We start from the raw sequence: 13,424 nt of genomic DNA on the forward strand, positions 1-13,424 counted from the left end.
ATTAGTCTGTTGTCGATCTGCTTAATACGTACCTAGCCAATCACTACATCACAGGTGCAGAGACAATCAGTATGAAGGCGAACACGATTTCGTTAACGTGTGCCCATTTACAAGTTCAATGAATGTATACATAAATAAAGCAGATCTGGGTTTTCCTCTGAAACATTTAGGACTGGTTTCATAAATGCGTCCATAAGTCCATAAACGCCACGAGTGCAACGTGCAACTCTATTGTAGCTGCTGTTACTGTACGATTCATCGTGATACGTGTGTGTTTTATTTCAGCTGTAACTCGCCCTGGTTAAGCACGTCTACGGTGTAATTTAAAAATATTACAGAAATTGTCGTTTGCAGTTACAAATCTGTAGTAAGAGTAATACGTTAAGGGAGTCAAGTTCAGCAATTTAAAATACAAATCTACTAGCACATATCTTGATAAAAATTACAATAATAACAATAATAATAATACATAGCAAATATTTATTTTAGTGTTGCACATGGAAAGTTTTCTTACAGTAACTTCTGAATATAATGTTGTCTATACCCTTTTAGCTATTCGTAATATCTCTTAACAGAAACTTGTATATTTTTAGCTGTCTCCAATCATCTAAAGCATACAGAATAAGACAGCCACAAAAGTCCTTTCCACACCAGGCTCTATCGCTCGTAGTGTTGCTTTCTGTCACTGTCTTTAAAACGAGACACAAACCAAACCCACAATCGCTCCGCTCCTCCCACAACAGGGGGTGGACTTCCGACACTGGCCTGGTTTTCCTGTGGCGCTTTATTAAAACAACAAAAGATAACAGTATGTCTCTGTCATTATCAACTGCTTGTGTTGGTGTAGCTTTGAAATTGTTTATTGAGGTCCCGCAACGTTTGGGGTGTAATGCAGAGTAATGTAAAAGTAAAGTAACTAATTACATTCTCCAGGAAGTAATAAGTAAAGTGTTTAGTTAGTTTTGATATGAGTAACGAGTACAATGTAAGACATTACTTTTTGTGAGTAACGACCCCAACACTGCTCTTTTCCTTCTCTTTTGGCTTGTTTGTTTGTTGTTGAAAGAGATACAAAGTTTGAGAGTGTCTCGTTTTATTTCTGAAATATAACTCCCAGAAAGTATGGTCTTTGTGTTCTTGAAATTGAATAACCTCAAAAGAAAGAAATGGTCCAATGAATTGCCGAAGAAAAGTCTAGCCGCTGTATTCTGGAATGAAGAAAAAAATGAAATGACAAGGGCAATCAAAGCAAGTAAGACAGTAGGCTGTGTGGCATACGCTAGCCAGAAATCGAACGCAACTCACAAGAACAGGAACCTTGTATGATACCACTACACCACTGGCGCTGCGGGGAAGCTCTAGATTCTGTCACCGAAGCAAATGCACAAGACATATAAAACGCGTCCCCTGGTCTTTTAATAATTATCTGTAATAATCTGCAGTCGAACTGCTTAATACGTACCTAGCTAATCACTACATCACAGGCGCATGGTTGTCATTCGGGGAAAATATGTGTTCACGAATGTTCATCGGAGTGGTTGTCATGCTAAGAGGTCAGTTGGAGTAGAGGGAGCTGGCCATGCCGTGCCTCGTTGGCGCAGTAGGTAGCGCGTCAGTCTCATAATCTGAAGGTGGTGAGTTCGACCCTCACACGGGGCAAGCACTCTTCCTTTATCTTTGAGTTCTACCACACTGATCTCCAGCTGCAGAAAAAAGGCGCACACCTGTGCAATAAAGTGGTTGCTTGCGCTGTCTGAAGAAATTCATGGCAAAATGCCAAATCCTGGGATGGAACAAGGGACCTTTAGATGTTCAGTCTATCGCTCCCCCAACTGAGCTATTTCGGCCATTGGTGAGATGACGTCGTGATCCCAAAAGTCAAAGTGAAGGAAGCCCTGGCAGAACACAGTCATTGAAAAGTTCATTGTTTTCCATGACGTCGGCAACGACTCAATTTGATCACTGCAACACAAGTCAGGATGGCCGAGTGGTGTAAGGTGCTGCGTGCAGGTCATCGTCTCCTGTAGAGGCTTGGCTTTGAATCCCACCTCTGACAAGGGTCCTTTTACCACTCAGGAGCACACACTTACCCGTGCTGGCGACAAGGACAACAAGAGTTGAGGACTGTGTTGAAAACGACATTACACAAAGAATTCAATGTTTAAAGAAATACATCAATACATAAATCAATGGACATGTATTTATTCATTGATTGATTGACTTCAACATGTCTTAATTTAGTCGCTGTACCCACAAAGCAACACTCAGCATAGTGGAGGCTATAGCTCGGCGTTATTGCGTGTACCTTACATGTATCACCCCTGGCACCTGGCCCTGATAACTCCCTACTTTTTGACCACAGTCTGTCTGTGACTTGAACCCGAGAAGTAAAAATGATGCACATGGGCGCTTGCAATCTCGTTGTTTCAATCACATATCACAGTGGATGCGTACACACGGTGTTTCTCGGAGATTGCTGGGACAGTAACGAATGTGTTCCTTGCTTTACATGTCATCTAGCGCACAGTAGCTTTTTCTCCTTCTTTTTGCCCATATCATCCACATATTGTGCCTTTGGGGAACGCCTCCGAAACAGATTTAGAATGCTCTGAGATTCAAGAAACGACAGTGCAACTCTTTTCCAGGGTTGTGGGTAACGCGTTACTAAGTCTGAGTTGTAGAACCACGTTGGAAATAAGTGGAGAAGTCGCGGAGATAAAGCAAATAGAACTTTAATGGAGCCGGCTCGGAAGCTCCACGTCAGAAATAATTCCTTCAGTGAGACTTAATGTTTACAAACATGTGTACAACTTTATAGGAAAAATGACGTAACATCTTATGGCCGTTCATCCAATCTGAAGATTTTATGATCTGTCCACCCGTGAAGAGGTGATGGATCCAAAGCAGATGTCCATCTTTGATGTGCACTAGGAAGATGCGATCCCACGGTCGTCATTTACCTAGTGTCAATCGTTCTTTAACAAAAACAATTCCTGCCTATCTGGAGAAACGATTAAGTCATAAACAAATTCTCAGCAGACAGCTGTAGGCTATTTCGGCACTGTGTAATCTTTCATTACTGACAGGAGTTTCTAACAAATCGACCTTGTTGACTCTTTACTTGTCCTGCTAAATCGAATCTGCTCAATCTGTATACAAAACTACTTCTAATGCTAGTATTAATATAAAATATTATATAATTATCACAACACACTTTCTTCAACTTCCTATACAGAGTCTTAATTCCCTGCTGTTTGGCAATAGAGCAAAGCGGAAAGAAGCCAAAGAAAAGTTATGTTTATCAGTTACAAGCAAGGGGTTAGGAAGATTTGACGCTGCGTTTTCAGCTCCTTCATCCCAACCCTTCCCCGTGGGGTGTATATGTGTGTATGGCGAGTGTAAGGGTGTCCCTGCTGTCGGGGAGAGCGATAAGTGTGTGTCCCTAAATGTGAATGTACAGAATGTCCTGTAGGCGTGAGTGAGTGACCTTTGTAATAGTATCTTTCCAATGCATCCTTTGGTTTTCCTTGAGTCATGAGGTTTATTGCCTTTGATACTAAATCCATTTGTCCTCAGTCACATGGAGCCTCCAGAACCAAGGGGATAGAATAAGATTTGTGTCAATGGGTGTGTGAGTTTTGCTCCTCCCGAGTGAGGGACGGTGTCGTTTAGTAGAAATTTAGAGAAAGTCTGCCAACGAGGGTGTTTTAATTGCAGCTGTAACCATAGTAGATACATTATGAGGTTTACAAAGTTGTTGAGATGCTCTTTGAACAGTGTATTTAAGACATAAAAAAGAAACATACAGACATAGCAGAATAGTAACTACCGATATCAATCCTTTTAATACAATCATACCCAGATTATCAAAGGTATCAGCAAGCCATCCCCAGAGGGTTTTTCCTCCGGAGGACTGGTGTATCTTTGTAGTTGCTTTCCTAATGTGCTCTATAAGATTATAAATGTGTTCAGAGTTATCTGGTATGTAAGTACAGCATTCCTGCCCTATAATGGCACATGTCCCTCCTTGTGCTGCTAGCAAGAAATCTAGAGCTAGCCTGTTCTGGAGGGCAACAGTTCGCATAGCCACTATTTCAGTTGTTAAATTGCTGAGAACTTCAGTTGTAGAAATACTTAATGTTTCTAATATACCAGCTACTAATCTGATTTCCTTTATTGCTCTTCCGACTCCATACATAGGAAATAGTATGGAAGCAAACCTGTCTCCTTCCCCTATCTCACCTTTAGGGTGAGTAAATTGTTCTATATCTGGAAGGTATTTATCTTCAGTGTGGCGCAAAGCTGGCACCACAAATCCTAAATAACAAGAACCTGTGAACTTACAAGGAAGTTCCCAATATGCCCGCATGCCGCATATCCAATAAGTCCCATTCCATGGAGCGTAAAATCGACAAGTCTGATACCTAAAGTCAAGACCATCGATAGCCACAGTGTGATTACAAGTACTATTACCTATCAATTGGGATTGCATGGTTTGGTTATAGTATGAAACACACACAGATCCTTTGTTACTGTGAGCCAAGTCAATATATGGCATTTTAAAATATCTTCTATTCTGATCCATCTTCGGTCTAAAGTACCATTCTCCTGTGATGCCTAAGGCATAATCATATGCATACCGTACATTAGAGGCAACTCTAAGTTGTGAATAATCAGAAAATACTGGAATTGGAATGGGGATCATTGGAACCCCTTTCTTAGTGTCGTGTGGAATGTGGGAACAAACCCAACATTTTGTTTTATTAAGGGCATTTGCATAGGTGCGTGTCATTTGGATAAATTTGTTATCTGTCCATGATTCAACTAAGGACAGGCAGATCAGTCCAAATACTCTAGTGTACACAGTCGTCGTCATGCTGGATTATCTCTTAGTACCTGTAGGGGGACAAAACCTTTACCAGTTAGGGGAATGTCTCTCAAAATTCAGGAAATCTGCAACTGTTGCTTTCCTAGGAATGAGAAAAGATAAAGGTTTAGTACACAGTTCTCCTGGATTATAATTTTTAACTTGTGAACAATGTTTCCATCTAGTACCCCCCTCCTGTCCGTCAATACAAACCGAAGTGTCTGTAGAAAGAAGGACATTATGTGGTCCTGTCCATTTGGGCCTGAGCCCTGGTCTGCTTGGAAATTTTTCACACATTACTTGTGAACCAACCTCAGGAAGTGTTGTTGGCATTTCCTCTTTGAGTTCCAAGTCTCTGAGGGACTGGAGATCACGTGCTTGTGATCTAAGTTTTTTTAAGTGTGTACATAGCTGTGCCACATACTGTTTAAGATGGTCTTTGAATGGAGCACTGGGATCAATGGGACCCCAGATGCCAGCAGGGAGTTGCATAGCTCTCCCTGTCATTAACTCATATGGAGAAAGCTGAGTACTCCGATTAGGTGATGCTCTAAGTTTATACAGCACAGCGGGGAGTGCTACTCTCCATCCCTTGCCTGTAGTTAACAGGGCTTTTGCCAAACTTTTCTTCAGTGTCCGGTTAGTGCTCTCCACTAAGCCTGAACTCTGAGGGTGATAAGGTATATGAAATCGTTGTTTTACCCCAGCAGTAAACATGCTTCCTTCATCACCTTACCGGTGAAATGAGTCCCTTGATCTGAGTCCATTTGACGGGGCACACCCCATCGAGGAATAACCTCAGTTGCTAGGACTCGTGCTGCAGTGGTGGCAGAGCAGTCCCTGCAGGGGAAAGCCTCAACCCATTTTGTGAAATGGTCAATTATTACCAAGCAATAGGATGTCCCATGACATTTTGTCAGGGGTCCTGTAAAGTCAATTTGAATATTTTCCCACGGACCTCGAGGCCGGGGCTGGTGTGATTTAGTGACTTTGATCGGTTTACCTGGGTTTACTTGTGCGCAAGGAATACACTGTTGACACCACTTCGCAGTGTCCCTGCCTATGCCAGGCCACCACCAGTGTTCACGCAATTGAGTTAACATGGCCTTGCGACCCGTGTGAGCTGGGCCATGGTACTGGTCCAGAAGCATTGACCTAATACACTGGGGTGCTAATACACATTGTAAGTTAGGACTTCGCCACAAACCGTCTGAGTGTACTGCACCTCCCTTAACCCACTCTTGTACTTCATTCTTCTCACAGTCTTTCTGTAGCTGTGCGAGGTCAGAATTTTTTTTCTAGGATACTCGCAAGTTTACTAGAGCAGGGGAATCCTGATAACGTCACATGACTGCCTGTCTCTGCTGCCTTTCTCGCAGCTAGGTCTGCAAAGTGATTCCCACGGGTGCGCGGGCATCCATCATCAGAAAGACTCTGATGAGCTTTCACTTTAACTACTGCTACCTTTTCTGGAAGGTGTGCTGCCTCAGCTAGGGCTATAACATACTCATAATGTTTGATTACTTCTCCTGCTGTTGTTATAAACCCTCTACATTCCCAGGTTGCCATATAGTCGTGTACTACTCCAAATGCATAGCGACTGTCAGTGAAAATATTAACTTTAATGTCTTTCGCTATTTTTAATGACTCAGTCAACGCCACGAGTTCTGCCACTTGGGCTGAACAGTGTCCTGGCAGGGATCCAGATTTTACAACGGTGCTGTCATCCAATACCACCGCCCACCCAGTGTGGGGGATTCCATCTATTATTTTCCTGGATCCATCAACATATAGTTCCAAGTCAGGGTCTGTGAGGGGGTTTTCTAGGAAGCGACTGTGGTCCTCCTGGAGCACCAGCTCAGAGCATGTATGCTCTTCTCCCTCCCCTAACATCCCATCTGCTGTGTTTACTCGTGTGTCTTTTATTATTTGTATGGATTTATCTCTGGGGAGCAAAACGGCTTCCCATCCAGCTCGTCTACTATCGGAGACTGAACGCAATTTGCCGGTGTGTAATAATTCAACTAACGTGTGTCCTGTATGCAGAATCAACTGTGTGTTCATTACAATCGGCTCGCATGCCTGCACTGCCCAAGAGGCACAGTCTACTGCTGCCATAAAGCGATGCATGCCTGCTGCTACCGTAGGTTGCTTTGTGGAGTAATAGGCGACGGGACGTTGCCTATCCCCATGTTCCTGTGTCAGAACTGCTGTATAATAGATCCCATCTTGGGAATAGTAGAGGTGAAATGGTTTAGTATGATCTGGTAACCCGAGGGCGGGGGCATTGCTGAGAGCCTGTTTTATTACACGATAGGCTATTTCCTGTTCATGTCCCCAGTCTATGGGGTCCAAGGGAGCCGGGCTTCCTTTGATTAACGCCTGTATCGGACCTGTGGCTTGTGTGAAATTAGGGATGAAAGTGCGGCAATAATTAAGGAGCCCCATAACTTTACACACAGCCCTAACATTATGTGGTTTTGGCATATTTTGAATGGCTTCTTGCCTATTATGCGTTATAGATTTTTGTCCTTGTGAAATGTTGTGTCCGAGATATTGAACCTTAGTTAGGCCTATTTGTGCTTTCTTAGGGCTTGCTTTAAATCCTGCCTTTTGTAAGACACCGAGGACTGTAATTAATGCGCCTAAGTGTGCGGTCTCATCAGGAGACGCAATCAAAAGATCATCCACGTACTGGATGATTAAACTATCCCAGGGTGTCAGACCCATTGCTTCTAAAGTCTTGGCCATTGCCTGGTGAAAGAGTGTTGGGCTGTTGTGAAATCCCTGTGGCACTCTAGTCCATGTGTACTGTTTGTCGAATACAGTAAACGCACATTTATTTTGGGAATCAGAGTGGAGTGGCAGGCTCCAAAATCCATTGCTAATATCCAGGACCGTAAAAATAGAGTGTTCGGGTTTCAAATCGTTTAATATAGTGTTGGGATTGGCTACAATCGGGTGTAATCGGGGTGTAACTTTATTCAATTGTGTGTAATCAATTGTAAGTCGCCATGAGCCGTCTGGTTTTGCCACTGACCAGATTGGAGAATTAGTGGTTGAATGCGTTTCGCGTATTATTCCTTCATTTTGCAATGTTTGAATAATTGTCTGAACTGCCGTAAAAGCTTCTGGTTTAATAGGATACTGTTTATGTGCTTTGTGTACTGGACCTGGGATAACTATAGGTTCAATTTGTGCCAGACCACAATCTTGTTAATGTGTTGCCCAAACATCAGGAAATGCCTGACACACGTGTCCAAGTGGTGTGTCTGGCCATATATGAGATGTTGACGGTGTGAGTGAGATACTAGCGCAATTTGTTGCGTATCTTTGTGTATCCTTTTTTTCCCGTGTATATTGGTCCATATATTGCGATTATTATTAGCATCCATTAGTGCGCCGGCTTCTCTAAGGATATCTATGCCAAATATTGTCCCCTCTGGGTTTTTACAAACCCAAAAAGACACTGGAATTAGGAGATCGCCTATTTCTAGAAGATGAGGTATGCTGAGTGTGGCTGTGATACATGCGCCGCCTACACCTGAGATCTGTAGTCTGCGTTTAGTCAGTGGGAGGGGGAGATCGGTTATCGAGACAGAGGCACCTGTATCCACCAACATTGAACACTGCCGACCCCCTAACAGTGCGGTTATGTGCCGACCTCGGGTGCCGAGGCGACCTATTTCCTATTTAGTTTCTCTGTCAGATCTCAGATGATCTGCAGAAGCTCCGCGTTTCCTCTGGGCTGCCTGGGTTTGTCTTGGTCTGATTCCAGGGCGCTTCGTGTTCGCCTGGAGCGCCTGCTTTCCAGCACTTGTCTCCCGTGTGCCCTGTCCTCCCACAGAAAGTGCACTTAGGGCGGGTTGATTTAGACCGACAGTCTTTAGCGACATGTCCTATTTTTCCGCAATTGTAACATTTACCTCCGTTTTGTGTAATGGCAGATATAGCTGCCACAGCATTTATTTTAGCTTTTGACTGCTTGTTTTCTACCTCTGAAGCCCATTGTACAATTGTACAGTCACACCCATATTGAGGATGTCTTGGTGTGCTTTACAAAACCCTTCTTTTAGTAATTTTAAAAAGATCGCATTATCACGTTCGGTGTCTGGCATTCCGGAGTGTTCTCTAAAAGTAGTGCACTTTCGTTCCGCATAATCGTAGCAAGTCTCTCCTGGCTTCTGTACGACGCCACAGACTATACCCCAATTTCCCTGTCCTGCTCCGAGAACTGTCTTTACAGCCGTGATGAAGTTAGTGATCCTTAGATTATTATTATCATTTCCAGCTGTTATCCAGGTACCATCCTGCTGGGCGGCTTTTAACCCGTCCCAGATTGGCCTTGGACATTTAGTTTTAATTATTATATGTACGTCTCTAGCGTGCATTTGGTGTACATCTAACATCTCATAAAAATTTTCCCAGAAATCCAGATTCCCATGATTGGGTTTAAGTTTTGGAAGGTCGCTTAAAATTGTGTGTTTCTCTCCGGGTGTGAAGGGGCGATGCACCGACGTTGTTAATGCATAAAATTGTCCGTCTACATCGCGGTGTTTCCTTAGTGCGCGTCTCTATAGGTGCTAATTTTACTTTCTCTGACTTGAATGAACTCAAATCTGGGTAAAGTTTAGACTCTGTTCTATTATCAGTGGGGTTGTCTGAATGTTTATATGGTGGAGGGGCAGAAGTTTTTCTCTCTCTTTTCCTTATTCCACCATTCTCTATGCTGTTTGGGAACCCAGTTAGGATCCCATCCTGCCTTTTCCATCTTAAGTTGAAGTTTCTTAAACTTCTCTTGTAGGTATTCACATATAGACACATCTTGTAATGCCATAATGCCAACCCTATCTTTGCCAATGATGGGGCTATATCGTTGGACTTTACAGTACCTCCAGTTCCGTCTGGTTATTGACTGCCACTAACTCTGGCCCTGGCGTACAATGATTTCCTTGCTTAACTTGGGGCTCAGCAGGCCTCGTAATCGTACCTTTCGGTTCCTTTGGTATCTCTCCCTGCAGATCTGTCTTACCTGGAGTTCACCCTACTGTGAACCTCCGCTGTACAGTCAACCTTTCTATTTGTTTTACCTCTACCTCTCCACAGGTTCTCTATAAATTACAATCTGATAGCCAAACACAATCCCGAGATCAAATCTAAATATACAGGGTGGTAATTTTTAAAGGTACTCACCCTTGCTTTGGTCCCGGGAGTGGAGGCAAGTTCAGATCCTCATTCGTGACGCCAAGTTGTAGAACCGTGTGGGAAATAAGAGGAGAAGTCGCAGAGATAAAGCAAATAGAACTTTAATGGAGCCGACTCGGAAGCTCCACGTCAGAAATAATTCCTTCAGTGAGACTTAATGTTTACAAACATGAGTACAACTTTATAGGAAAAATGACGTAACATCTTATGGCCGTTCATCCAATCAGAAGAAACAGGTCCGGGTCCGTTTTACGATCTGTCCTCCCATGAAGAGGTGATGGATCCAAAGCAGATGTCCGTCTTTGATGTGCACTAGGAAGATGCGATCCCACGGTCATCATTTACCTAGTGTCAATCGTTCTTTAACAGAAACAATTCCTGCCTATCTGGAGAAATGATTAAGTCATAAACAAATTCTCAGCAGACAGCTGTAGGCTATTTCGGCACTGTGTAATCTTTCATTACTGACAGGAGTTTCTAACAAATCGACCTTGTTGACCCTTTACTTGTCCTGCTAAATCGAATGTGCTCAGTCTGTATACAAAACTACTTCTAATGCTAGTATTAATATAAAACATTATATAATAATCACAAAACACTTTCTTCAACTTCCTATACAGAGTCTTCAGAGAGTTAGTTGAAAATGCATGGGTATATTTTAAGAATATACTACTCAAGGCTCAGGAGCAATTTGTACCAAAACTTAGCAAATTGAGGAACAAAAAACACTGGCCAAAATGGTTTAATAGAGGTATGCAAACAAAAATAAAGAGGAAGAAAATGTTGTATAGCGCATATAAAAGGGATGGTGATGAAACAAAATACATAGAATATGTTGAGCTGCAAAGAGATCTTAAGAAAGGGATCAGGAAAGCAAAGATGGAATTAGAAAGAAACATAGTTCTTGGAGCTCAAACCAATGCAAAGAGCTTTTTTCAATATCACAACAGCAAGCGGTTAATAAAAGAGGAGGTGAAACAGATAAAGCGCAAAAACGGAGGTATCTTGGAAATTGAACAAGATGAGCAAATATTCTAAATGAGTATTTCACAGAGGTTTTTACAAAAGAAAAAACAGATGACATGCCACAGGTTGACAATCAGTCCAGTCAAACCCTAAGAGAGATCAGGATAAATGAGGAGGAGGTACTAAAGGGACTAGCAGAATTAAAAACAAACAAATCACCTGGGCCAGATGGGATATTTCCAACAGTACTTCAAGAAAATAGGTGGCTCAGCAGATACAATCTTGGCAGCACAGGCTATTCAGAGGAACTTAGATAATATTTAGTTGTGGGCTGACACCTGGCAAATGAAATTCAATGTGGACAAGTGCAAGGTAATACATGCAGGTAACAAAAATGTCCACTATAATTACACTATGGGAGGTACAGATCTACATGAAGTAACGCATGAGAAAGACCTAGGAGTCTATGTGGACTCCTCACTTTCTCCATCCAAGCAATGTGGGGAAGCAATAAAGAAGGCAAACAGAATGCTAGGGTATATTGTCAAAAGTGTAGAATTTAAAACAAGGGCAGTAATGTTAAGACTGTACAATGCGCTAGTTAGACCTCATCTGGAATACTGTGTACAGTTCTGGGCACCACACTTCAAAAAGGATATTGCTGCCTTAGAGGCAGTTCAGAGGAGAGCAAGGGAAAGTCCTACTCGGAGAGACTGAGGGAACTGAACCTTTTCACCCTGGAACAGAGGAGACTACCCGGGGACACAAATGGAAATTGGGCTTCAAGGCATTCAAAACGGAAAACAGGAGACACTTCTTTACACAGAGAGTAGTCACAATCTGGAATAAACTACCCAGCGATGTGGTTGAAGCTGAAAGTTTGGGAACATTTAAAAATGGTCTGGAATGGATCCTTGGATCACTTCGATATTAATGAACACCAAACGAGCACGATGGGTCGAATGGTCCCCTCTCATTTGTAAACTCTCTTATGTTCTTAAAAGGGTCTGAAGCAGCATGAAAGAGCACACTAGGCAGCTGTGAGCAGACAGAGAGGGGAGTGTATTTTGTGTTGGCCGAGAATCGAACCCGGGTCAACTGCTTGGAAGGCAGCTATGCTAACCACTATACCACCAACACCTAGAAACTATTTCATCACCATATCTCACTGTGGTTGAACATGATTCCAGGATTGCAAAGTGGCAGGCAATTCGTTTTCCAAATTGCAATCGGTGAACATTTGGGAAGCCCTGCGTTATCTGCAGTTTCCTGTTCCTGAGTGCGGAAGGAAAATGTCCATTAGCATCTTTCCAGATTGCACTTTATTCAGACCTTTCCGAAATGAAACAAAACCAAAGTTGAAACACACCAGAGGATGGTTTCAATCCATCGACCTCTGGGTTATGGGCCCAGCACGCTTCCGCTGTGCCACTCTGCTCCTTGGCCACTCAGCCACCTGTTAACGTCACAGCCACTCCTATATTGCATATTGCAAGCAATACAAGTTTGCAAAGCCCTGCGTTATTTCCACTTTCCTGTTCAAGACTGCACACCGAGCTTCTCCATGCGCTGGGGCAGCTTTCCAGGTTTCAGTGCCTTCACATTTCACCCTGTATGTGCTGTGGGAAGCATCATGTCAATTGTTTTGTACTAAGCGGATCGGGGCTCAGTCTGAGCTCAGATCCGAGCTTAAAAATGACCGTGCTTCTGAGCAGCTGGGACTCAAAGCCACACTCCCTGGCTTAGGAACCCAGTGTCTGATCCACTAGGACACGGGGGCTCAGCCAGACAGTATCGGAAAATGGAAATAAATAAATTAATTAATAAATAAAAAGATGCTGCGCGTTACACAATAGACACCAGGTAAAGAAGTGAATAGTTACAGGATCTGTCACGTAAGCTCCTCAACTTGAAACGGGCATGTACGAACTCCTGTGAAATAACACGAGATGGATAACTCCCCCTTCTCTGCTGCAGCAGAATGTGACTACCTATTGCGCAGATTATTGCGTCAATTGATTCGAAAAGAGGGCTGGCATTTGTCACCAATGTGTCTCGTTTTATTTCTGAAATATAACTCCCAGAAAATATTGTCTGTGTTTTTGAAATTGAATAACCTCAAAAGAAAGAAATGATCCAGTCAATTGCTAAAGAAGAGTCTTGCCGCTGCATTCTGGAATGAAGAAAATAATGAAATGACAAGTACAATCAAATCAAGAAAGAGAGCGGGCTTTGTCAGATGTGCCAGCCGGGAATCGAACCCGAGTCACAAGAATGGGAATCTTGTATGATACCACTACACCACTGGCGCTGCTGGGGAAGCTCTGGCTTGCGTCCTTGAAGCAAATTCATAGAAAGCGTCCCATGGGGCAAGATGATGTCTTAA

General features: G+C 43.0%; 3 non-coding genes across 3 annotated transcripts; 1 reads left to right on the top strand and 2 right to left on the bottom strand.

The window, feature by feature from the left end:
* The first annotated feature begins 1,586 nt into the window (after nucleotides 1–1,586).
* trnam-cau (transfer RNA methionine (anticodon CAU)) lies at nucleotides 1,587–1,659 on the top strand. The gene has a single exon. It is a non-coding gene; the product is annotated as a tRNA-Met (tRNA).
* A 10,447-nt stretch (nucleotides 1,660–12,106) lies between these two features.
* trnag-ucc (transfer RNA glycine (anticodon UCC)) lies at nucleotides 12,107–12,178 on the bottom strand. Its single transcript has one exon. It is a non-coding gene; the product is annotated as a tRNA-Gly (tRNA).
* A 1,100-nt stretch (nucleotides 12,179–13,278) lies between these two features.
* trnag-ccc (transfer RNA glycine (anticodon CCC)) lies at nucleotides 13,279–13,349 on the bottom strand. The gene has a single exon. It is a non-coding gene; the product is annotated as a tRNA-Gly (tRNA).
* Between the last annotated feature and the right edge of the window lie 75 nt (nucleotides 13,350–13,424).

This window comes from Amia ocellicauda, chromosome 14 (assembly GCF_036373705.1).
Source record: "Amia ocellicauda isolate fAmiCal2 chromosome 14, fAmiCal2.hap1, whole genome shotgun sequence".
In the NCBI taxonomy this organism is placed as follows: Eukaryota; Metazoa; Chordata; class Actinopteri; order Amiiformes; family Amiidae; genus Amia; species Amia ocellicauda.